This window comes from Grus americana, chromosome Z (genome assembly GCF_028858705.1).
Source record: "Grus americana isolate bGruAme1 chromosome Z, bGruAme1.mat, whole genome shotgun sequence".
NCBI lineage: Eukaryota > Metazoa > Chordata > Aves > Gruiformes > Gruidae > Grus > Grus americana.
Genome location: NC_072891.1, coordinates 50,430,023 through 50,457,580, shown reverse-complemented (window position 1 = coordinate 50,457,580; position 27,558 = coordinate 50,430,023). Strand labels below are relative to the sequence as shown.

The window sequence follows — 27,558 nt, the reverse complement described above, 5'->3', positions numbered from 1 at the left end:
AATATCCTAATGTAAAGACCATATTGTTTATCTGTGGTTGGTATCACTGAAATTTTGATTGCTTAAACTTGCCCTGTGATGGCAGCCACATACAAATGATTCCAAATAATTAGAATGGGAGTTCACACAACTGAAGACTCTACCATTTACCTAGAACTGAGATTTTAATGAACTATGTAACCTAGGTTAAATTTGTAGAAACTCATACCATACTTGTTGTGAATATTTTCATGAATCCAACCAAATTTATACTTGTGAGATAACTTAGTAAAGAAAACACATAAATTATGGTGAATCTAAATAATTTTAACTGTTTGATACTTATGTCTACTGTAACTTCAGCTGTTCCCTAACTTAGGGTCATGCAGTAAGATGCATGGCTCTTTCTGCAGACTGTTGCTTACTGTACTTGCTCTTTTGAATTACTTTAAGTAGGGACGATGAACAGCACTTCGGTGAATGCTTAGTGAAAGCATGGGGGAGAGAGAACTACTTGACCGGTATAAAGGTGTTTTGTGCAGAAAAGAAAATGTAATACATTGTGATTTAGTTAGAGATAATACTCGCTTTCAAGGACAGATAACTGGAGTATGTTGCAAAATCTTAGATATTTTTCTTTGATATGTGTAATGCCTCTGGATAAAATGACACCATGCTACTCCCGTGGACTTGGTATTCTGCAACAGCTCATCTAATATTCTAAGTGTGAAAAAAGGATGGGGTTGAAGGGATTGGTAATACACTGAGAACATTTTTATTAATTTTAAGAATTAGCACTCTACGATAACTTTTATTTTCAGCTTGTAGGAGCGTTGCATATGTATGCATGCATGCATACACTCATATTTTTAAGTGAATTTCATTAAGTGCTTTGAGACCAATTTTGTTTTTCTGTTTTATTTTTTAACTCGTATTGTTCTGGATAAATTTAACATAAATCTGACTTCAATTATTTATTTTAGAAACAGATTGTGAAACTGTGTTTTGAAAAACTTGAAAGATTATGACACCAAAATTCTTACTGTTTTGGAAAACAGTAACTTACACGAAGTATGTGGTTGCTAAGAAAGAAAGTAGAATTTAGTGAACACAAGCCTGTTAGTCATAAGAACCAGCTTCTATTTGACAATGAAGATGTGGAAATAATGATTTTTTTCAATTCTTTACAATTAAACATTCTAAAAGATTAGCAAAGTGTTTATGTTTTGACTAGTGCTGAGTGATATTTGTATTTCTTTAAATGTTTTCCTGTGAAAATTTCAAAACAAAAATAGATGCAAAAGTATTACTTCGTTAACTATCCTTCTTTTTTCCTTTTCCTTTTTTTAGGACTACCAATGATAGTAAAAATATTTGCTCTCATTGCATGCAAGAAGTTAGTAGCAGTATTTCCCATTGGTATGGCATGTAGGTGGTTAGTTGTGATTTGAGCTGTAATAAATGTTCATGCTGCTCACTACTCTAAGCTAGTGATGTTACTATTTCACACTAACTTCAGGATTGAGAAGTTTTCAATGTTTGAGGATATGAGGGAGAAACAGTGGACTGGTCTCAACAGATGGCACCACAGTTAGCTCACAACAGTGTTCAAATTGAAAAGATAAAATATGAACCCTTGAAGAGTATCAGTGAAGAAGCTCAAAGGGATTTATAGTAATCTCAGAAACAACAGAAAGTGTTTTCTCACATTCCAGAAGATCAAACAGGTGAAACCTTGTTTATTAAAATGGAGGAGCCAAAAAATTACTGTAAAGCTTCTGAAAAATGAAACATTGTCAGTGTTGTGGTCATCAGTGGAACACAGTCAGTGTGACTGTGACCTGCATAGCTTTTACTTCAAGCCCAGTTTCTTTTTCTCTTCCCATTCAAAAAAAATCAAAAATAATTTGGTGACTGTGGCAGAATGAGAAGTGAAAACACAGAATGTAATTGCTAAGAAAAACTTCTCTTATGATCATGAGATGGTCTTCAGCATCATTTAACCCACAAGTAAAGACCTGTAGGAAAGATCAGGAAAAAAACCACCATGGCTGTGTTGGGTTGTTTGCAATTGTCAAGCATTAGAAAATTGAGAAGGATTAACTGTTACTATAAGAGAAATAATTAAGAATTAGTATAAATCAGAGAGAAAATATATATAAATTATATATATATATATAAAAAAATATTTTAAATGTTGCAATTAGTTTTGCATTCACTTAGGTACAACATTACTCAACTGTAGCATGAGTTTGGTCTGCAGAAGAGGCCAGGCTGTATTGTCAGAAGCCATGTGCACACAAATGAGAAGAGATTAATGTGAAAAGAACCTTTCTTGTTTTGAGTTTGGTATCTCTTTGTAGGATCCAACCGTTCCAGAAGTCTTCCATCCCCTGTGGGTGTTACACAAAACAATAAGTGATTTTTAGGTTGTAATGGAATGATGTGTTAATTTTGAACATCTGACACTCCTTGGGATGACTAGAAGCTTTTTATGAAAGCCAGAGTAGGGAAGAAATAACCAAATTGGTTTTGTTTCAAGCCATGAAGTGTAGAATTTGAACAGAAATACAGAAGTAAAATGCACTGTGGCTGGAAAACAGCTGAATTAAACAATAAACTGTGGAATGACAACATATCATACCAATACAATTTATCAAAATAGGACATCTTTTAGGAAACTACTTCACCACTTAAGTGTACAAATAAGGTGGTCATTTCAGGTCTCCTATTTAGATTTCTACTAAATACCTTTTGTGTTAGAGCACTACTTCTTTGACCCTAACATGCCTCTCTATGTCAAGCCTTCTGGCCAGTTAAGGATTTGTTTCATACTTTAATCCTTCTTTTATGGAGGAGTTCATGTGGAATAGTTTCTCAGACATTTAGAAAATGTCTATTATATGAATCACATTGTCTCAGTGGAATAAAAACTGGTTGAACTATGGTCCAGATCAGCCTCTTGTTTTACAGTCATATGAATCAGTGTTTGGGTATTATATTATTCATACTATGAAGCTAGTGCTGTAGAATTAGGCTGTTATGTCACATGTTGGAAAAACAAATTACGTGTTTGATCAACCATGGTGTGAAGGCTAATTGTATACACCATAATCTAAACTGCTTGTATCATTCAGCAGGACTAACGAAGACTGCCATTGGCATTCCCAACATATTCTAGGTGGAGAATAAATAACATTTCTTCAATACACTTTGCTTCTGAATTTTATGACAAACATTGTTTGATTTGAAGAGTAGTTGATTGATGCTGCAAATGAAGCTGAATGGGGATACACTATGAAAATGAGCAAGATTTTGAACTGGCAGAGGAATTGTAGGAAGCTTGTAGAGGAATTAAAAAGTACACTTGAGTAAATGCAACTTGAATTGTAGGTCTTTCATGCACACTTTCTACTGGTTGAGATGATTGTACAAACCATTTCATGGCCTCCTTGTTTTTCTCTGTGATCGCCTAATGATTCCCTTAAGCCGCAGAGGGAGTTGTTATTAGAACTCTTTTGTTCTTGACACAGTCTTAGGTTCACAATTTTATAGGCAAGTCTTGTTTTTCCATATTGAAACAAGAAGAAAATTGTACACCAAACAAAGTAAAAAAATGCATTGTTATTGAATCTGAAATAGGCTAAGCTTTTAGGATTTTGTTAATTATTTTACCTTCTGACATTTCACACAGTCTAAAAATCCTCAACAGTTGATTTGACCACAGACAAGTTTAAGAATTGATTGAAGTCTATAAGCTCAAATTTAAACTCGCAAGTACAAGGGTGAATAGAGGCTATAGTTTTCCACTTATGATTCTACGCCTTACAGGTGGGGCTTATTTGAAAGCAAGGGAGGCTTTAGAACCAAAGAGCTTGTATTGCCTACCCCAAAGGTCTCTCTGTCCCAGTGTCTTGTCTCCCACAGGGCAAATGTATATAAATGATACCTCAGTTTATTACTTTCCCAGTCTCTGTTTTTTTGATTAGGGATTTTCTGAGCTGGATGTAGTTTATATATTTTTAATAACTTGGTGGATTTTTCTTCCATGAATTTGTCTGATCTTTCCTCCCCTTAAGTTCCTGCTTTGTTACAAGCTTTGTTCAGTACTTGTACTGAGTTGATTTTACACAGAGGGGTCTGTAGATTCTAATGTAACAGTGACCTGATAGTGAAGTGATGTTTGCATGATCTAAGTAAGATTTTTTAAAAATTATCATTACATCATTACCAGCAACTGCAACTGTGGATTCCCTGAGCAGTAAGGGAAGTGGAAGTGCTGACAAAACTCATGTATTTTCTTGATTTTCTGCTCCCTCAGTGCTTGCTCCTTACCTCACTCCCACTAGCTAATTTGAGTCTTTGTGCTACCTGACAAAAAACAGTTGCTTTGTTAAAGGCAAGTTCTGGTGACCTAGCCATGATGCACTTTTTCCTGATGTGGTTGGTTAAACAATTTAAATAGTTATCTGGAAGGGTGTCAGCATATTACAAGCAACTGTGCTGAGAGAAAAGATAACTGCTTACTATCCTACCCTCAGCTGCCTGTCTTGCCCTCCTGCCAGAAGTCATTGTTCATTTAGATCTGCTTGCAGAACAGCTAGTGCAAACTCTTCTTTATTTTACTCAAAATAAAAAGGCTAGCAAAGACCTACAATTTAAACCGTTCAGGCTGATTTTGACTAAAACAGACTCAGGGAATCTGATTCTGAGTCCAGAGATCAGTTGTAGAAGCAACCTCACTGGTGTTTAAAGAGAAGCAAAAACTTCTTTTGCTGGAACAGCTGGATCTGTCTGATTGATTAAAGCCAGTATCATACAAGATTAACTTCCCTCGTATATTCTTAACGATATAATAACTTAGGTTGGACAGGTACTTTTGAGGTCATGTGTTCCAATCCCCTGTTGAAGTTAGATCAGGTTATTCAGGGCCTTGGCCTGCTGGGTTTTGTATGCCTTCAAGGTTAGTTATTCCTAGGCCTCCCTGACCAACCTGTTCTGTGGTTTGACCACCCTCCTTGTGAAGATTGTTTTCTTCTATTTTATTAGAATTTCACTTGCTGCAACTTGTGCCTTTTGCTTCTGAGTCTTTTGCTGTGCATCTCCAAGATGAGTTGGTCTCTGTCTTTTCAATAACTACCCCTTAACTAGTTGAGGATAACAATAAGGACACTGTGGTAGACTGTCAAAAACCTCCTAGACCTGTGGTAATTTACAGTCTTTGCTCTTCCCTCATCTGCTGAGTCAACAATCTCACCATCAGGTTGGTCAGGCACTGCCTCTTTTGTGAATACAAATGACTTCCAGGAAGATTTGCACTGTAGTCTTCCCATAGACGTAGGTTAGGCTGGATGGCTTGTAGTTCCATGGCTCCTCTTTGTTGAAAAGGGTATGACATGTGCCTTTTTCTAGTGTTCACATCAGGTACTTTACTTGATTGCTATGACCTTCCAAAGAAGAGACCTGTATCACAGTGACATTAGCCAGCTTCCTTGGCACTCTTGGATGCATCCCATCTTGTCCCTTGAGACTTTGCAATGTCCGGTTTACTCGTCTGGTCCCTGACCCAGTCATCTCTACTGTGGGCAGTACTTCAGTCCTGCAGACACTACCATGAGGCTCAGGAGCCCTGGCAGGCCTGATCGCAGACCTAATCAATAAAGAGCAAGGCAAAGAAGGCACTGAATAATATTTCAGCTTTTCTATATGTCCTTTGTCATACCTTTTCCATGTCATTTGTTGCTTGATCTCATGCCTTATTCACCAGGGACACACACACTTACCTTACTCAATTTTTGGTGCTAACATACTTTCAGAAGCTCTTCTTGCTCCGCCTCCAACTCCAGCTCCTACTTCCATTTGTGCTTATGTGGGTGATGTTTCTATATTCCTCTTAAGTAGTCTGTCCCGACTTCCACCTTATGTACACTTTCTAACATTCTATTGTGGGGTGGGTTTTTTTTTTCATTTTCCTTTGAGATATTGCATTTACTACCTTCATATTTGCAGAGGGAATTCTGCATGCCCAGTTTTTTTCCTCAATGACTGCCGCTGGAATTTCATTTGCTTTCAGCCGGAGAAATACCTGGCTCTAAGCAAATAGTTCAATAGCCTGAAGTTTCTGCTCTTGAATAATTGACTGTGTTCCATAATTGCAGCTCTTGCTATCTTAAGTGGGAATATGGTACTAGAAATATGTTTTACCTGTTATGTTGTAAAATACTAGAGCTAGAGTGGAGTCCAAAACCTTATAATAATTTTCAATTTATATAGAAGAGTGTACAGTAAATTGTGCATTTTATGAACAGCCTGAACAGAAATAATCACTCTTAAAATCAGAAAAAGTTAATCTCAAAGGCATTTGTTAAGACAAGTTGGATGGTTCAAACAGTATGAGTGGTATTCAAGTGTTTCAAGTATGTATTTAAGCAGTTTTCCTTCTATTTTCTTTTTATGGGATTTGAGACATTCCATTAAAAGTAGGCAGCTCTGAATACCTGGCTTATAGCTAACTTTTTCTTAAAAAAAAAAAAATCAATCATTCTGTGATGAGTAAATTTATTTTTAACAGTAATTCAGTGACTTATAAAGGTTGCATTTAATACCCTTGATACAGTGGCTATATTAGCAAATGTATGTTTAATTTTATTTCATTGGAAGAAACTCATAAAATGTTGCATTGTTCATGAAGAGTTATTTTATGGCAATAAAATGCAGAAAGCTTAATTACAGCAGTCTGTAGATGTAATGGATATGTGTTTAACACAGTTTAGGCCTCACTAACCAGTTTAATGGGCTGATCAAAATTCTCTCATAATGTTACTGTTTTGCAGCACTTATCACGTACAATAATTCTGTATTTTTCATTTTGCATGGTGTATGAAAACGTACAGACCTTTTTTTGCCTGTTTCTTAAATTAGTCAACTCTAGTGGTTTTTAAATGAGGAGTTTAACTGCATCCAAAGCCATTTAATCATCCCCTTCCTAAAAAGAACTCTTTTCCTAATATTGTCTTATGAGATGATGACTTGTCTGAAAAGACAAATTGCTCTCTTGGTGTAAAGCAGTTCACAAGGCACAGATACTAGCTTTCAAACAATTTTATATAATAGTTTACAGACACGTAGGATGTTCAGTGACAGGTTCAGGCTTTATGTGATGAAGTAAAATGAGTTTTAAACTCTGATGACTTCATGTTGAACAAAGTGAAATTTTAGCTTTGATCTTCAGGGATGGAGCTTAAGACGTGTGTGATGACTCAGTTGTGGTTCAGAGTGTGACGATTTTAGTAACTTGTTGGATGGTGCTACATGTTGAGAAGTCTGTAGGAATAAGTGAAACAGCTTCTGTGTTGTAGCTGCAGTTTTGATTACTATCCTTACCCTTATAATCATTCCAAATTGGAAAATATTATATTTTTTATTAAAAACAACTGCATTATGTTTTGAGGCTTTTAAAATACACATTCTTTCCAAAATCTGGTTAAAGCATATGTGTGTTAGATTAATTATTGAAATCCCTTCCCTGATGATCTTTAGGTGGTAAAGGAACAAAACATAGCCAGGGTGTAATTATTACAGCAAATTGCATTTCACACGTAACAAGAGAAAAAGAACAACCTCAGTATGCTGTTGTCATTCTGCAGCTTCTGGTTGAACCTAAAATACAATTCTTTGTATGCCAGTTGAAAGCCTTTTTTTTTTTTTTTTTTAAGGACTGCAGCAATCTCTTTTTGGCAAGTTAACTTTAAAGATGAAATAACAAAGAGATTAGTGGCCGGAATTTTACTGTTCAGTTACCCTGTCATTGCCTTCTGAATTAAGAGGTAAATAAATGATAAAATACTGACATTTGCCTCTATGAAATTCCAATTCGTGTTTCAGCATTGGCAATTCTGACACTTTTGAAAATCTGTCCATTTTTAATTCAATTCGATCTGCAAGTCGTAAGAATAATTTTAGAAGTCACATTCAGAGATACAAAATATACTGCAGCAAGGATTGTAATGACCAGGAGAAAAATCTTGTACAGGTAGAGGTTACAAATAATATACAGCTGTCTAAAACATCCTCTCAGTTGTTGATTTTCTGTAGAAACTACTTTTACATATGTAATAGATGAATATATGCAGTATGTCTATTATAAATCTTAGAATTATGTGCCGCATCTCTGATGAAATTGATAATGTTGGTATTTAAAAGAAGTCTTTGCAGTTATATACTGTAAATTATTGTTAGCTCTTAAATAAGTTTGACATATTTTAATTAAAATTACCTAATTCAACATACTATGAGATAGCATTATCAAAAGTTTTCTGCTGTGTAACCAGCAAGTAGGAAAACTGATTTCTTAAGTAGCACAAATCAAGAGTATTTCTTCAGTGAAAGAATTTCAAAGATGAATGCTTGTGGGGAAAGTCATGATGTTTCAGATTTAAAATTAGGATTTCAGAAGTTATCTATGGGAATGAAAAAACTGCAGCAAGTTTATCAGAATTGAAAACCAGTACTGGATCAGATGCACCAAGCTTTTAAGACTTCTCAGCACAGCTCTGAGTTCTGGATCCTCAAGGCTCCTGACCCACACAAACAGGCACTCAGTTGTGTGGCTTGAGCACCCTGACCTATGCGGTGCCTCTGAGGGACTCATTCCTGTGCAACCAGCGCTGAGCTCCAAGATGAGCAGTAACGTACAAGGCTGCCATGAGAAAAAGTAATGAATTCCTAAGCAGAACTGGATTGAAATGTAGCATACCATCAAAGATGCTGGTCCAGAGATTTATTTTTTTTCTTTCTGTATTGGGTTTGCATGGCAAGGTTTTGGTAGTGGGGGAGGCTACAGGGGTGGCTTCTGTGAGGAGCTGCTAGAAGCTTCCCCCGTGTCCAACAGATTCAATGCCAGCTGGCTCCGAGAGGGACCCACTGCTGGCCAAGGCTGAGCCTATCAGCAACAGTGGTAGCACCTCTGAGATAACACAGTTAAGAAGGAAACAAAACTAGCAGCAGTTTTTCAGCCAGAGAGAGGAGTAAGAAGATGTGAGAAGCAACTCTGCACACACCAAGGTCAGTGCAGAAGGATGGGCAGGAGGTGCTCCAGGCACCAGAGCAGAGATTCCCTTGCAGCCCATGGAGAAGACCATGGTGAGAGAGGCTGTCCCCCTGCAGACCATGGAGGATGATGGTGGAGCAGTGATTCCACCTGCAGCCCGTGGAGGACCCCACGCCGGAGCAGGTGGAGGCACCTGAAGGAGGCTGTGGCCCCGTGGGAAGCCCACGCTGGAGCAGGCTCCTGGCAGGACTTGTGACCCCATGGAGAGAGGAGCCCAGGCTGGAGCAGGTTTGCTGGCAGGACTTGTGACCCCATGGGGGACCCACGCTGGAGCAGTCTGCTCCTGAAGGTCTGCACCCTGTGGGAGAGACCCACATTGGAGCAGTTCGTGAAGGACTGCAGCCTGTGGGAAGGACTCATGTTGGAGAAGTTCATGGAGGACTGTGTCCCGTGAGAGGGACCCCAGGCTGGAGCAGGGGCAGAGTGTGAGGAGTCCTCCCCATGAGGAGGAAGGAGCGGCAGAGACAACGTGTGATGAACTGACCACAACCCCCATTCCCCGTCCCCCTGTGCTGCTGGGGGGAGGAGGGAGAGAAATCGGGAGTGAAGTTGAGCCTGGGAAAAAGGGAGGGGTGGGGGGAGGTGTTTTAAGATTTGGGTTTATTTCTCATCACTCTACTCTGGTTTGCTTGGTAATAAATTAAATTAATTTCCCCAGTCGAGTCTGTTCTGCCCGTGACAGTAACTGGTGAGTGATCTCTCCCTGCCCTTATCTCCACCCACGAGCCTTTTGTTATATTTTCTCTCCCCTGTGCAGCTGAGGAGGGCAGTGATAGAGTGGCTTTGGGGGGCACCTGCCCTCCAGCTAGGGTCAACCCACCACACTTTTTTTTTTTTTTCTGGTGAGAGCTAATACCCACCATTATTTGTTTAGGTGTCCTAGCTGTTTGACTAAGACTTTTCCTCCTAAAGTCTACATGCTTCTTAAATTCAAAGTAGAGCCTGTAAGATTTCTTAGCTCTGCAGCAGGGAGTTTGGATGAGTTTAGCACCTCAGCCATGACAAGCATAAAGATCGTATGCCAAGGGTTTGCAGAAGAATGCATTTTGGAGGCCTTAAAGTCCTTACTTCAGACCTGTCATCAGCATATGACTTGTTAGGAGAGTAGGAAGGCTCCAGGGTGCTCACTGAGTTGTCATTGGGGGCTTTTGTGTTACTTGGGTGTAGGAAACTACACTTAAAAGATACAAGATAAACTTTGTATCCAAAACCAAGAGAGAATCGTGAGAAGTGTTCCAGAGTCTCTGTGTTTCAAAATGCATAGATTTCAAAACAGAGGAATTTTCAAAATGTTCTCTAATGAAGTGTCAACAGAAGCTAAAAGTTTGAGGAGAAGGTGTTTGACATGCAGGAGGGTATTGGAGCATTTAGAAGCATGCAGATGGATGACATTTTATCATCAAACTGTGTTACTGCAGATTGTACTGAATATAGGAAAACACGCTGTGTATAACTTGTTCTGGAAGATATTTAGTATCTCCTGTTAACATGTATCACTATGCCCAAAGTTATCTTGAGCTTGCCCTTTTAAGTTTCCGTTTCCATTCGCTTTAATAATAAAATAACTGGAAAGCCCCCAGTGCTGACAAATTCTATGACACATACAGAGTTTAAGCATGAAAGGTCATCATAACCAGTAGATGCATGTTTTTAACATAAATACATGGCAAGATTGTACTAGTGGCTTGATATATTTAAGTATGATGTTAGCATATGTTATTTTTGTCTTGAATCAGAGTGCAAAGTTTTGGAGCATATAGTTACATTTCAGCTTCAGAAATGAAAGTGAAACACTTACATGGACACAAATCTATATATGTTAAAGTGAGAACCTTTCTACATTAAGGTTTTTCAGGAAACTCTAAGGGACTGCTCTGCTCAGGAGGAGAGATTGCCTATTGCAGTCAGGATTCATTGACATATTTTCAGTTTTCCAGTTGGAATTTCCTTATTTCCCATTTGAGGACTTTTATGTTATTTATGATCTATAAAGCTCACATTTTGAAGCAGACTGTCAGTATTCATTGAATAAGACCCATAGTGCTGTCAAGGAGAGGACATGACTAAAAGTAGGTCTTTACTGTTGTAATGTGAAGCTTCAATTCACCAAATTGGTAAGACAAGTAATTGTTCGGAATATAAGGTACCAACTGATTTCCTGGAAAGGTAGATCCATACGTCTCTTACGTCTCATGTCATACACTGATACACTTTGCAGATTCAAGGGATAATGGCCCTTAACAAGTACAAATGCAATGTTACGTTTCCCTGTGTAATGTTCACTAATTTGCTTTAAACATAAGCCATTGTTTGTGTATGAATAACAACAAAAATGATAATTACCTCTTGGCACGAAGAACTTCAGAAAGCCAGAAGGAGTACAGTACAAACCTAATCATTAATGCTATGTTAAGGTTATGTAAATAAGTATATGTGCGTAATGTGCATGTATATATTTTATATTTGTTGCAATTGTGGTTTTCCAAGTTTGGAAATACAACCTTGTATAGTAGAAAACAAAGTAGATTTTCTAATGTTTAGATTGCACTGGTGTTTCAAAATACATTTTGAAAAGTACACTGCAAGCAAAATATTTTTCTGTTTCATTTTTAATGAAATAAAGAAAATGTTATTATTCACTCTGTTTAAACTTTATCTGAAAGTATTAAAGTGATACAATGAAATAATTGTACTTGAGTTGAGGTGTTTCAAATAATAGGCCATGACATTGGTTCCAGTTGCAGCGCTGTGTGTGATGAACAGAGAGTGTTGTGGTTCAGTTTCTCCTCTATGAAGGAGGCAGATTATTGCAAGAAGCAATACTGTGGGTAACAGAATGCTAGAGGACCACTATATAAGGAAGGAAAAACACAAAGAGCAGTTTGAGGGGGCCTTGCCTCTCTCTGGATGCTTTAAGATATTCAGAGGACATGTGAATCCTTGGGAAGCTTTGCACTTGCTTGCCTTCAGCTACAAATTAATATAATTCAAAGCCTTCCGTGTCACTTTCTATGCTGCAATTTTCCCATCCTGCAGTTTCTTTTCCTAAAGGAGAATTTTTTCCCAAAAAAATCTTAAAAGTGATCAAGCATGTTATGGACTGATTGTCAGATTTCATTTTTGAGAAATAAGCTTGAATATCTTTTGTTCCAATGTGTATTGAGAAAATTAGCTATACGAATACAAAAATCTGCAGTAGATTTAGAAATTAGTTTTAATGTTTTACATCAAAATGTAGTATAAGTAAGTATTTACTGCTTATTTCCTATACCCTTGAATTCACCAGATATTGTAATGGAAATTATGACAAAATTTCTTCCAGATAATGAGGCTGATCACGTCACTGTAGAGGCTTTTAATCAGCGTGAGCCCATCTACTGGGAATCAATGCCATTCTTTTAAATATTTTATATAGCTTCCATTATGAACTGAACATTTCTAGGTTAGGGTTTCTGCCTAAGCACTTTTTTTAAAAAACTAAAAATAAATATGAACTAACCTTATTATAAATCTGTGATCAATACAAATAAAACTTAGCACTTTAATTAAAATGTTCCAGAAGAAAGCAACAGCCTGATAGAGTGTTTTAAGAATTTGGATAGTAAGCCTAGAAAAAAGTCTTCAGGCAGGACTTGTTCAAAATGATATCCTGCCACATCATAACATGCAGCAAATAAGAAACTAAAAAACCCCTACAGAAAAAAAAATGAAATAATAATAAAAAAAGTAATAACCAACAAACCAGAATGAAATGCTGAGAAGAATTGCTAAGTTTCAGCAGAGGATTCTTGAGTTAATAAGGTATCAGTTCATTTCAACTAGATTTCACTGTTGTGGTTTCATTGAAATAAAGTAGTTTTTGCTATCTGTCTTGAGATGCAAGATACAAGAGATGAGGGCATTGTTTTACTGGTTATTGTTTAAAAAAGTAATGTAATTACTATCAGTTTAGGAATAAAAACATTTGGAAGTTATTCTGAGTTAGAAGGAAAACTTTATGATAATATTTCACACACCATTTAATGCAAACATATTTCTTTTATGCAATTCTGGGTTTACGTTCTAACATTTCAAATAGGTTTTAGTTAAGTGAAAATAAACTCCATGGTGTTCAAGGTAAACCTGCATTGCCATTCATACAATGCAGTAATCTATGTAAGTGTAAAGATCTTCACTTTTAAACATCCTCTTTTGATTTTATGTCAGATTTCTTTTGTGTTATGTTTTGAGTCTCTGTAGCCTTACATATTGGCATGCGTAAGCTGATTTGAGGAAAAGTCCAAGAGAGATAGTGGGCTGTTCAGGATACCTGTGAACAGGTATGTGGAATTCAGCTGGAGTGAGCTTCACTTCGGCACAAATGATGGTGTAGTGTTTTGGCATTGCTTGAAGCTCTGGAGTGGCTTGCACTGTAGTACAGATAGGGTTAACAGGGATTTTCTGTAGATAATGATGTGTATTACAGGATGTAGAACCTGACCTTACACAAAAGCGTTTGGAGCATGGCTTTTCCTGTGTTTTTTCTGGCATCTGAATAGTTTTCAGAGACTTGATAACTCAGATTGTTCAACTTCTAGAAAAGTGGCTACGAGTACATGTGGCTAAAAGTGTACATAATATTCAGTCCAGTACCAGTTGTGCTGGGTTCATTGGAAATGACCAAACTACGTCTGCTGTGAAAGTGCACTGATTCTGAGGCATGGGCTTTGCTGCACATGTGCAAAACTATACACGTGTGATTCATCTGACCAGGATTGTTATGGATTTCAGCATTTAAATCTGCCGGGGCTACATGTATCTGGGGCTTCATTTAATACGGTGCTTAAAAATGGCTTAAGGGCTTAAGAGCAGTTTAATGGGAAAAGAATACCTGCAGCATGTCCTCTGCAGTGAGGCAGGTTTCATGTTGCCTACCAAACTGCTAGGTAGATGCTTTTTATTCTTAATGAAAGATGTGCTCTTAGATCTTTTGTCTGTTTCTACTGCTTATGGTCAAGACTTGCCCTTGGTAAAGCCGTGCCGGCTGTGTTGAATCACCTCCCTCTCCTCCATGTGCCTTAGTATAGCTTCTCGGTGGGTCTGTTCCATGATCTTCCCAGGCACAGAGGTGAGGCTGACAGGTCAGTAGTTCCCAGGGTTGTCCTTTCTACCCTTTTTAAAAATGGGTACACCGTTTCCCTTTTTCCAGTCACCAGGGACTTCACCTGACTGCCACAACTTTTCAGCTGTCATGGAGAGTGGCTTGGCAACTACCTCAGCCAATTCCCTCAGGACTCTGGATGCCTCTCGTCAGGTCCCACAGGCTTGTGTGTGTTCGGGTTCCTCGGCTGGTCATGAACCTGATCTTCTCTTACAGTGGGAGGGACTTTGCTCCCCCAGTCCCTGTCTTGTGGTCCATCCACTCGAGAGGTGTGGGAAGAGAGGTTGCCAGTGAAGACTGAGGCAAAAAGGCTGTTGAGTCATCCATGTGCTGTTTATAGATTTTTCTGGAGCTTCCTAACGATGTTTGTTTCTGTTCAGGCCTGAGCAGTATTTTCCTTGTATTGAGAGGCTGAAGTCAGGCTCCAGGGCAGAAATCTTAGGCCTTTTCCCATGCTCTTGGCGACCCTGCTGCAGTGCCCACCACACCACAGCGTATGGCCACCACCTTGCGGAGATTCACAGCTCGTAGGGAGCGTGAGGAAGGAAGACATAGCTCAGGACTTGTTTAGCAGGAAATCAGACTTTAGAAGGACACAGAACCGGAGAAGCAATGGGGATTTGGGAGGAGTTACACTAGGGTTTTAGGTGGAAAAAAATGGTAGGTGATCCTGGAACTGAAAGGACGTGTTAAAGAACCAGTAGCTAAGGAGGAAGTGAGAAAAGCCTGCTGAAGAGCCATAACGCTGGGGAGGGGACTGGGGCTGACCAGTCAATGAGCAAATGGGGAAAAAGGGCAGGCCACAGTTTGAGTGTCCAAATGGACAGATGGTACATAAAAATTATGTTTGGATGGGGGCATAGCAGAAATGACTGTGCCCACTAAAACAGAGTCCCTTACAGAGTGGGGAATGGAGGCAGTGTTTTTTAAAGGCTTATCTATGGTGGAAGAGAAGGGTCATTTTAAAATGTATTTGATTAAAGTATTACATTAAGCTGTGTTAATTTGTGTGTGGATACAAATAGTTCCAAGTTAAGATGGACTTAACTTAGTTTATTTTAATTCATTTTTAAATTGAACTTTTTTACTTCAATATAAATTAGTGTAATATTTCAGAATGCTCCCGTACAGGCATCCTGTAAGTCACATTACTCTTCTGTCGTTAGCAGTCCCAACTGCAGCACGTGCTGCACTCTACATGGCATTTGGTGTTACTGTAGGAAAATTTTAGTTACCTTTTAGCAGCAGAGAAATCCAGTACCTTGCAGCTGAAGGTAATATACCTTATATGGTTCCTCCAAAAGTAAACCTTATATGGTTCCTTATATGGATCCTCAAAAAAAAAAAAGAAGCAGGGGCAACAAGTAGGAGATTATACAGACATATGTAAAGTGTATTTTGGTAGAATGTGATTGAAAAGTGAGGCAGTCAAAAATTAGCTACTATTAATATGCAATCTTGCATAAAACTGCACAGTATAGCTTGCAAAGTTTTAGGCCAGTTTTTTATCTCTATGCATTGTTCTGTATATTCTTCCATTTCATGGGCATGTATACTGCTGCTGTTCATAATGAGATTTTTTTAAAGACTGACGCTTGCCCAGATATGTTGTGTGGATTGCAAATGACATGTTCCACAGACATTGCTACAATGTCAAGCCGAATTTAGCTCTATATTCCAAAGCAGAGATGTTGGATAAGGTGCTTTTTAAAAATTATTATTTTAATATGAGCAAAACACATTTTTTCATGAGTTTCATTCTTAGGTGCAGCTGAACTGTTTTGGCCAATTTAAAAAAAACACACACCACATGAACCACATAGCAATATGAAGTGCTTGCTGGGCAATACTTATAAAGTGAAGAGCAATTTAAAAACTGGAGCGATTATACTCAATTAAAAATAGCACTTTATTTTGGGAAATTTCATGTGATATTAAAAAGGGTGATACTACCAGCACTGCCTGTAAATACACATATAAGTTCATCATATTGCTAAGATTCTTTAAATTAAGGATTAATTTTTAGATGGATTTTAACTTTTTTAGCATTTCATTTATAGAAAAAAATAGGCCTATGATAATCTGCGTACCCTACTATGTCATACAGAGGTAATGAATATGGATGTGAAATGAAAACTGATTACACAGTAGTATACAGTACAAGATCATTAGATGCTGCAGTAGAAAATGAAAAATGTAACACCATAATGCAGAGAATTCACAAAATTCCATATTTGTTTTTGAATCCCTAATTTACATTTAAAAGATTACTTTGTACTTGAAGTAGCTTAGTTAGATGAACAGTCCATTTTATCTTCTTGACCAGAGGAGTGTGAGTGGTCAGGATAACCTGATATGAATGTGAGGAAGCATGAAAACAAGGAAGACTATTAAGTCTAATGCCAGCGATAATAGTAGGTACTATGGTAATATGAACAAGATACTATCATTTCCTGAAATTGAGGAGATGGGTAAAATACAGTCAGAGCTCCCTTTGGTATTCTCTTCACACGGAAGCTTAGAAATATTGTATTAAATATTAATAACAACATAAAAGACCTTTGGTCTTATTTTCATTTTAATTAGGCAGGATATATATGCCATTCACTTTGAAGCCAAATGCTACTCCTTTGTATTAACCTGCAGGGGGTACTAGAAAATTGAACCAAGTAGCATTTAGCTGTTTCTCCTCCTGCCATGAGATAATTAACATCTACTCTTTTGCAGGCTCTCTTAGTGTTACCTGATCCTCATATACAGATTTCATATTGACTTCCAGAGTTTGAGCTGTATGGTGTGAAATGCTGCCTCAGCCCATTTCTTATAAATCACCAGAACTCAGGAAAGTTATTAACCTTCAACTTAAACTGCTGAACCTACAAGGGAAGCTTAATCTCCTAATGAAATCACATTGGAGAGACAAAATGGGCAATAATTTCAGGAGGGAAACAAAGCTGTATGTAACACAGTGAGCCCATTTTGTTTTATGGTGAACGATAAGGCAACTGAAAAACCTAAGAACTTAATGGTAGGTGGTATGGCTAAAAAGAACAAGAAGCTTTTCGACACAAAGCCGAGGCAGGAATTAGTAAGAAGCAAAAGAGGAAAAATTAAATCAATTGTATGAAATCTGTGGGTTTCTAGACTCTTGGCCAGCTGTTTACGCAACCTGCCTACCTCTTACATAGGTTTCCCCCTCCACATCTAAAGCCTAAGAATCATCTTAAATGGGGCTTTGAAGCTTCTGATCTAGTGGCCAGGGATCCTGGGGCCTCTGTTGGGAGAACCTTGAAGAGCTACCAGGCTCCTTGGCCAGCTTGTTCCTCTGGCTAATGGCCTTAGGCATCCACTTTGGCCAGAGTTTGATATACTTTAGCCAACTGGCCACGTAGGCTAGTGCTTCTGAAGTCTTAAACCTAACATATTTTCCTTGGTCAGTCTACCACAGAGCTATAAGCTTGCCAATCCTGCAGTCTGTGGGACTGAACACTCCTTATGGCTAAGCTTCCTCAGACTGAAGAGTCTGGTGGACTTAAATGAGTTATGCATGTTAACCAACAGGAAACAGAGCTGCTTTCAGAGGAAACCCACCTGTGTTCCACTCAATGAAAACAAGTGTGTTTATACTGAATACTTCACTTACTGATGAATTCACATTTTCCAATGATTATCAGAAAAACTGTAACAAGTTTGACTGTCACTATAATGCCCCATGACTGAAATGGTCTCCTCTGTACATATGCACTATGAAACACAATAGATTGCATCATCATATTTTTTCATGGATACCCTCCTCCATAGAATAGATGGTTCTTCTTTAATTACCTAGTACTCAACGTTTTGTCTATTTTGTTTCCCCATTGTGTAAAATGAACATCATTCCCTATTTCCTGTACATTTTTCAGCCTTGCTCTGGGGACACTTTTCCAGATAAAAGTACATGAAGGTGATAATACTTCATCTTGCAGAAGTGTTTTGGAAATAAATTTCAGTAGTATCTATGAGATACCCATGCTGTGGTGATGCTAAACAGTTTATTTTTTCCAAAACTCCTGTGAAGTGAAGGAGTATAAATAGCTTTGTCCTATCAACAAGGTAAAAATCCAGCAAACAGCAGCTTCCTTCATGTCCTGATTGTCCTTCATCTTTAGAGAAAATGTTAAGTGGTTAGCAAAAATATTAGTCTCTACCTTTCCCTTTTTCAAACAAAATTACATCAGTCTTGTGATAAACTGAGATACTTTTTCTGTGCAGTTTGCAACAGGTGTAATCAGGTTCGTAAATTTAGAAACTTCCACATCTGCTGTAACACGTCATCTTAGGTTCCACCCCTCTGCTATTAGAAAAGACAATTTATCCTGTTACATAGTGGTTACCAGGCTTGCACTAGTTGCAAAACAGTTTCTGACATATCTCACTTCCCTTATTCTCAGATAAGCATGTAATGTGTTAGAGCTCACTGAAAATATTAAACGTATTTTGTACTGCTAGAGCAGTTGGTTTGAATTTTAAAATGTTAATGTTCAATCAGAAGAAATCCCTGACTTGGCACATGGCAAGCTCTAAGAGTATTAGCTGTTACTATGGAGGAGGAAGCAGGTAGAAGGAATGTTTTTGTTAGTGCATACGAGTTTTTGCCTTTTTTTGTGTCAATAAATAAATCAAAACAGCAACACCCCCCCCCCCAACTACTCTGTTACTAATGTTACAAGTGGACACCTTCTGTGTTTAAGAAGTATTATTCCTCAAGAGTTTTGAGGCATAGAAGATCAAAAATATTAGACTTAACTTTTGTTTCTACTACATAATTAAATTTAATTACTCAAGGGTTTGAGGCACAGAAAATAAAAAATACTAGTCTTTTGTTGCTAGTAAAAAGAATAAGCAAACCCAATTGTTTATACCAAAAACATAATCACACTTACATCTTCCAAGGATTCAGTAACTGAATTTAGGATACTCATGTAAAATACAGTCACAGATCATTTATACTGTAAAGTGTAAGAGGCAAACTTTTAATATTTTAATTATATTGTATGGTTCCCATCATGGCACTATAGAACACTGATGGGTTTCTTGAAAAACACAACTAACCCAACTCCTGAACTCTCAATAAGGATAGTGTAAAGGATGAATAAAACGTCCAACGCTTCCCTGAAATTGAAGCGTGGCTTTCTAATTTTCTGCTGCCCCATTTTCAGCTGCCACAGGGTTGAAGAGCTTGAAGTAGGATCAATGTATCAGGCCAAGGTAATACAAAAAACTAAATCCATTCTACTTATGGTCCACGCTGAATTTGAAACAAATGAAAAATACATCCTTCATATGGGTATGAGTAGTGTAACACAGTTTTTAATTGAATATTTTACCTATTTTGAGATTCATCATTACTGAATAATAGTACAGAGTCTAATTATTCCCATTTCATATTAATTTGTTACTATATTATGTAAGAAAGAAAAATAGTTTCCAAACTCATAATATATTCATTGTATGTCTGGTGTTTTTCTACAATTTCCAGAAAATTCAGCAAATGAAATGGCAATTGTGTAGTCTCCCTTAAAAGAACAGCTGCACAGGTTAGTTCACCACAAAACAAGTTGGACAAAATGATTTATGAAGTACTGTTTCCTTAATTATTTCACAAAACCTCTCTGGCTCTGGAGACTTATTTGAGCCAACTATTACAAATCTCTGAATTTCAGAAATAGTAGATTCCTGTCCTTCCTTCTTTCCCTCCATTTTTCCTCATATATTTTCAGTTTATGGCCAAGAATGACTTTTTGTCCCCTGATTCTCAGACACAACTGAAAACAAGCTTATAAGAAAAATTGCCCCCAAAGCTATCAATCCTTTGTAGCTTTATACTAACAATTCTTTATTAATGGTCTTTATATTTTAATATGAATTTGAGATCTGAGAAACCAGTGTTAATCAGATGACTGAGTTAATTTGAGTTTTCTCTTAACAGCTAGTTCTTAATGTAGAAGTTTTGTGAAATTGTAAAGAAAATAGGAACACAGGGTGCAATGTACGTGACAGACATGAGTGTTTTAAGCAAAAAAATACAGAATTCAGTCTCTCGGAGGCCTACCCTGAAGCATTTTTTTAACATTATTTTGCATCTGAGCCTCAAGAAATATGAATGACTATGCTGAAATTTAAATTATCCAAACTAAAAGAGGATGAAGGAAGTTAGTTTAATTTTGACCTTTTAGCTCAATATGCTAATATCATTAATACCTGCCAGAAGGAATGGTTATTTGTTAGCTCGTTATGAATGGAGCGAAATTCTCCTTTTAGCTTGGAACTATGAGGTCCTCATAATAAGCTTCTTGGCTTTCTTGGTTATAAATCATATTTATCAGATGATTTGGATGATCCTAAGTATTTTTTCTAGGTGTTTCTAGAAAAGAGCTAAGGTAAAGGAAGCCCTCATTTGCCCTGTTTCTTGGAAATACAGTGCTGATCTTGCCACAAAAAGAAATTCAGGAGCTTTGCAGAGGGTCACTGGAAACTCTGCTTCCAGTTGCAGTCATCTGTTCCAGCTCCCTGCAACTGCAGGGATTTCCCAGTGGTTTCTCCTTAAAAGAGTTCTTTGTCCCCATACCCTGTCTTCCTTTACGTGTGCATTTAGCATCAGCTATATCTAGTTTATACTTGCAGAACATGTTTCTTTATTCTTTTGGGGAGAAGTAGTAGTCTCTTGCCCATCCAGCATATTTGCATGAAACCACCATTACTTTCATATTTAGGGAGCTAAAATGATCTAACATAGAATATTGTGGGGAATCATGACTGTGTTTAGTGTCATAAGCTGGAGGAGGTTGTCTGTGGGATTTGAACCTACCAGCTTGAGCTCACAGGTCTGCACCTATCCTTCTATCCCATAATGAACCGGGAAGGAAAGGATGTATATATTACTGGGGCTGGGGGTTTATCACTGCAAAGCAATTAAAATTGCTGCTGCTCAAGGAAATTCTGCATGTACAGTGCAAATAGCATGTAAGATCACCATCACATTAATGGTCTCAGTTTTATTGATTGTATTTTATTTTTATCAGTTCGAACAACCAAGAGTTTCTTTGCCACAAATTCTCACTGGTATGAAATAGTACGTGGCTTGAGTACAAGCAGCAGACTGGAGAAGAAGGATAAATTATTTTCTGTAGTAAGACATTTTTAGGTGTAGGTAGGACTATTAAAAACCTGAATGTTCAGTTCAGTGGCTGAACTAAATTATCAATCAAAATCAAGCAGTAAAACCAAAAAGTTTTGTTTCACATTAAATACAATATTTTGTTTCACCAGATACGATGTTTTAGGCTCTTAAAAAAACCCAAGGAAACAGAGATGCATGAACAAGCAACCAGATGAGAGAGACTGAGACAGCAATGTAGACAGTCTCAAATTGTATTTAGGTTTTATAACAAAAAGCATAAGGGCCATGCTAACACATTGCAGCTTATCATGCTTTTGGTATTCCATTGGATATGTCCACAGAACACCTACAGTTTGCTGTGTGGTCTTAAATTAGACATGCTTTGTAAAATACAGCCCTGTTTGGTTAGGGTTAACAACTGAGGTGTGATAAAGGCTTTAAATTTCTCAACAGTTTCATTGGTCCACTTGGAAGAAGAATAAATGTTACAACTGACACTGGCTAGGGAAGAGGGCTGCCAGTTCTTGCGGTGAGATACATCTCGGGCTTAAAATGAAAGAGATGGGAATTCTGTTAAAAAAATACCATTTTTTGCTGAGAAAGAGAAAAGAGACTAAGGCTGAGAAGGTAGTGTGGATTTATGCTTGCTCATCAAATTCCTAGCCTTGCAGGCAAATGCAGTCTACAAGGGGTTTCATTCAGCATCTCTACTCTTTTTCTGAAGATTCCATTATTCTCTTCAGATTCCAAGGGTAAATTGTCCTTCATTACAGAAATTATTTTATTTTTTTTTTTAGTTTCTTGCTCATACACCGTGTATTGTCTGAAGGACTTATGTAGAAATAGAGTTTTTGAAGTCTCCAGGCTTCAGTAAAATGTTCCTAAACTGCTGTAGATTTGAAGAGAGCTCTAGCACTGACTCTTCAATCAAGCAGGTGGATTGCTGCCAGAGAAGGGTGCAAGGATCCTTGTGTAGGAGTGCCTTGAGAGATCTAGAGCTAGGAGCAGCAACCAGGCTGTAGCTGCGCCTAGAAGCACAAAGGGTTCAGCAGCTAGGTCTGCTCACAGCAGAATGGTCCTGCCTGAAAGAACAGGATGAGGCCAGCTAGTGAGAAGCGAGAGGTGCTCCCTATCTTGTTGATCCTTTGCATTTGTTACAAATTATTCTTAATGACTTATGTTAATTAAAAGATATTTAGAATTTTTTTAGTAAGTGCAGTGTTTCCGGCTGCTATCCTAGCTCTTGCTGCTGATACAGATTAATTTCTTCATTACCTCCCGCATACATAGCTCCAAATGTCGCTCTTCCTGGAATTTGGATTTAGGATGTAAGGAAAATAAAATTAATATCTAATTTCTTTGATCCTTAAAACTGTAAAGGTCCATGAATGCCAACTCATCTGTGCATGATTAGGTGACAGAAGAATCTAATTAGCACTAGCTTCTCCATCTATAGGGAAAAGACTCGCCATTGCATAAAGCTGTTTTGCATTGCATGCTGTAAACAGTGACTTCTCTTCTGTATTGCTGTGTGTCAGCAGCAGGTAAGAGGAATGTAAAGGTGTTTTCTTAATGTAGTTTCTTTCCTTAGTGCTATAACAGCCTGACAGCTACAGCCTAGGAATAATCACTTTTTAAATCTTATTTAATCTCTTTCTTTGTTGATTTCCTGACAACTTTTGGGTTTTTTTGAGGAGTTACAAATTGACTAGAAGGTGATGGAAGAGCTGTAGTTTTCTGTTAAGGAAAAACATTTGAGTAATCCCAAACAATAAAATGTTAAAATACCAGTTTGCACTTATTGGGGTAGGTCCACTGTTACACAGGAACTGCCCTAGTAGAAAGTTTATCCCATATACGTTTAAAATTGCTATATATCTTTACACAAAATTATATGTAGTGAATTACATTAAAGTGAAAATTTTTAATGAATTTGGACTGTAATGTCTTCAAAAACTCTGATTCTCAAAATGTTAACAATGTGAATTAAATGGAATGGTATTTATCAGCAAGGGAAGAAGGGTTGTTTTAAATGTACCATCTGTTGACTGGCCTTTTAACAGTAGTGTGACTCAAAACAAGGTGCTTGTCCTACGTACTGTCTTTCATTTGATCCTGAACAGCAATATATCAAACCAAGGGTCAGTCGAAAGTAGTAAAGCGATGTGATTTCCTGATAAGGACATGAACAAATAAGCAATTTGGATATTCTTCTGCTTGCTTTTGTTTGTGTTGAATTTGTAACCTTTCAGTCTTTGAATACTTGATCTTTTGTATAGTCTGGAGGATGTCTCCTGCTCTCAGTAGAACTGAGTAGTGACCAAATCATGTTTGTATAGAGAATAAAGAAGTTTTCTGTAGAGCCTGTAAAGGATGATCCTGGCTTTGGAAAAATACCTTCTCTCCCAGCCCATCATAGGCTTCTAACCTGGTATGTTCAGATCACTTAAACTGCACTTTCTTAGGTGTCAGTTCATGGATTTTCATATTTTGGTACCCAGTCCAGAGGTATTCAGCATGAAAACCTGAAGCTGAAGTTACTAAGGCTGCTTGTGTCTCTGAAAAACATGTCTTTCATCGTTTCAAGCTAGGCATGCAAATATCCAGGTGATGAAAATTAGCACATGGAGAATATCCTATAGCATAAACTGAATGCATGTTTATATTTACACTTGTGATGAATTTATTTGAATTGTTAATTTCTAATATAAGTTGTAATTATTCTTGCATATAGGTAATGTACTTACAAGCAATAGCAAATAAGGTAACATTCAAAATACAAATGAACATGCACAAACAAACATAATGTTTCAATTATTCATGTGACTTACAGGATTTTTAATAACAGCAGTGATTATTTCTTCACATAACACCTCTTACTGTAAAATAAAAAATAAAAGCATCAGCTTGGGAAGTGAAAAGAACAAAATGCCATTCTGGTGCTCCTAGGTAGCACCACAAAATCTAACAGATCAAGCTAAAAAGTTAGGAGTATTTCTGAGTATCAGACTTGGTATCTCAAAATTAAGTTCTGATTTACTGAAGAGTTTGCTTTTTGCATTGCAGACTGTTAGATTAATGCATGCTACCTTTGAAAGACTTGGCTAGTTTTTCGGTGGAGTCTGTTTTCAAAGCACTGTGAAATGTCATAGACTTTATGTTATAGCTTTGGTACTAGGCTAGGTGCAGTGTAACTGTAGTGTATGCCTGCCTCATCTGGGAGGACATCCTACTCAAGATGAAAAATATGCTTCCTATGTGCGAATTCATTTTAGATATATTTATCTGAGAGAGCATTCTGCCTGCTTGGGATTTGACAGCTGAATAAGGCAGAGTTGTGTCCTCCTACAGTCTTGTTTGCTTTGCTGTTTTGCCTGGGCTCCCATTCTGTTAGCCACTGATTCTCCTTTCTTTAGTGTTGCTCAAGTCAGAGAATTTCAGGGATGAATAATTTCAGAGGTAAATTCTTAAAAACCCATTACTTTGGAACAGTTGAAAGCAGATTAATTTGATAGTAGTCAGGATGGGAAAAAAGAACAGGGTTAGGAATAGGAATTGGTTTGGGGGGTTAGCAGAGTGATGAATTTCTTTGCTGTGTGGAAGAATAAAATGGTAGATTTCCATAAGGAAAGCACTGAAGTGAAGAAAATATTCAAGTCACTTGCTCATAAGCAGTGAAGACTTCAGATTTAATAGTCTGTTTTTTGCTTTGCTTGTTGTTTCTTTATTTCAATTCTGTCCATTAAAAAGTAAAGTAATTGTCCCAATTTGGGACTGTGATCTCATTCAAAAGGTAAATAAAAATAGGATATTACTGTGGTAATTAATTTTTCTGTATTTCACTTGCTCTACATAATGATGATAGTTTTTCTCATGTCTCTGGGATTTTTGTCCTGATTTTGACATGAATCAAATTTTAGCTGTCATAGTAAATCCAAAACTGTAAGAACATGGACTTAAAAATTATTTATTTAAAATACAAGTTAAATAAAAGCTTTTACCTAGTACTACTAATAAAGCCCACATGATTTGTAAAGTATGATCATACAGAGCAGCACTGGTCTAACCCTTCTACCTGTTGTTACAGCTGACTAATGACTTCATAAATGTGTGGGTGTAATTTTGAAACTGGAAAATACCTTCTCTTGGGCCATTAATTTCTATCTGCAGCAAGATGAGTTATGTTTTAATGCGTATGTACTTTTGAATTTCGTTTAAGTTCACTTTCCATCATTGCATTCCCAAACAACAGTAAGACCAAGTTCCTATCCGGAGTAATAGGAAGGCACGTGGCCTTACAGAATGTCTGTGTGTGCTCATGCGTGTTGAATTTGTTTTCTTTTAAGTAAAAATTAATAAGTAGATAAAGAGCCTTGGGCACTTCTCTTTTCTTCCTCAAATAATTTCAGTTTAAAAATGAAAAATAAAAATAAGGCAGATTGTCAGCATGTGCATTGCTAATACCATGAGTCCTGGAAGTCCACGGTGGTAATGCAGATCAGTCCTTGTCACACGGTGTTTAGTCTAACAGTGGAGTCTGTTCAGCAGGTTGTACCACACTTGTGAGGGAAATGTGGAGTAAACTCCTTACACCAGCTGCAGAATCCCTTCTGAAGTGGAGTCCATTTTATAAAAATCAGGTTCCAGATGCGTTTTTTTTTTTTTATTCCATTCATTTCATGTATGCAGCCGTCTGCTGGGAAACCATCTTCTGTCTTTCTCAATCGACAAGAGGGTTACTTATTTTGAAAATAAATTACTTTTTCTAAATTACCCAATGATTTCATCTTTCTGTACAAAAGCTGTGATTATTTAACTGCTAGTGAGTTCTGAAAGAGTATTTACATGTTCTCTCATACATCGTAAGCGTTTGTACATCTTCAAGCCAAGTACTACATTCTTCTAATTCAAGCTGCCACCTTCAAGCCACCCACGCATGGCGGTTTGATATATTCTAGGCGTTTTTCAGATAGATTTTTAAATAAGCCAGTCCACAGCCACAGATGAATAAAACAAATTGTGAAATTAAGGACTGATGTGCATATTAAGTTGGCAGTTTTGGAGCTGGGGTTTGCCACTGCGGGGCTGGCATAGGTAGCAGGTCATCCTGCCTCTTCGACCTCCAGTACGGTTGTGTCTGAGGCTCCTGCAGGGCTTTTTTCGGCTTGACTGGCAAGCCAGACTTCCACGAGTCCTTTTGGCAGCCTGCTATGACATCTCGCTCAAACAACTTATCTTCTCAGTCATCACAGATCCCCGGGGCAACCTCTGAGTCAGCCTCAGGCCACCGTCTCAGGCTTTGCTCAGGTTTTCAGTCTTCTTCCAAACAACGACTTATATGGCCAGACATGAGAGCAGCCTCGCCTACTGCCTGCTCTTTGTCAGCTCACTGCTTTTTTCCCCTTGCAGTGATAATGTTTTGTTTCTTTTCTTCCCCATCCTGTTTTCACCTCGTCACTTGCATCTTTGCCGATGTCTTTCTTTCCCCGTCTAAGCTGTTTTCCATCCTTAGTCAGTTATCCAATTTGTGCCAGTGAAGGGCTCTTCGTGTTTTCTTCTGTGAAAGGGTTTGGGATGTCTGAGCCCATAAAGATTTATACCTGGATTTAAGTTAGCTAAAACACATGCAAGTTTGCAGGATCAAGGCCTAATCTGGGAAATAAGCTGTTAAAAACTTGGTGTTAAATATTGTCTCAGTAGAGTGTTTAGGCTTTTAGAGTGTTCAATATTTTGAAAATTGTTTAACTTAGCAATGGATGGCAGGTACTTTAAAAGTGGAAAATATGTTTGTTACACAGACTTTTAAAATCTGACTTATATGACTGAAAAATATTGACACTAAAATAACAATTTTATCCCTGTTAGTTTATTTATGGACTCATATTGTTAATGATTTGGTGTTATGAACAGCAGGTTTCTGTGTTCCATATTTCTATGAGTTTCAATGGAAAGGAGAAAAATCTACTCGTTGCAGCTTTCTGCAAAAGAATCACAAAGATGCATTTAAGCCATTTCTAATTATTCAAGGCAGTCAAGAAAGTTTGTGGTTGACAGACTTTGGTTTCACCATTGATTATTAATAAAACATTAGAAATGCACAGTAGTCTTTAAAAAAAGAAATCTAGAAACTTGTCAGTTAAATCAATGCAAATCAAACAAAGCTCATGT

At 37.5% G+C, this 27,558-nt stretch overlaps 1 protein-coding gene and 1 long non-coding RNA gene across 4 annotated transcripts in view; one reads left to right on the top strand and one right to left on the bottom strand.

Moving 5' to 3' along the window:
• The window catches only part of AUH (AU RNA binding methylglutaconyl-CoA hydratase), a 123,541-nt gene that overhangs the window by 82,300 nt on the left and 13,683 nt on the right, over positions 1–27,558 (top strand). The window lies entirely within an intron of this gene.
• LOC129199685 (uncharacterized) overlaps positions 1–27,558 on the bottom strand; it is a 30,700-nt gene that overhangs the window by 493 nt on the left and 2,649 nt on the right. The window contains exons 2-3 of the long non-coding RNA XR_008574715.1: positions 24,222–24,269; positions 2,220–2,372 (exon numbers count right to left, since the gene is read on the bottom strand). This is a non-coding gene — a long non-coding RNA (uncharacterized LOC129199685). The remainder of the gene's footprint in view (positions 1–2,219; positions 2,373–24,221; positions 24,270–27,558) is intronic.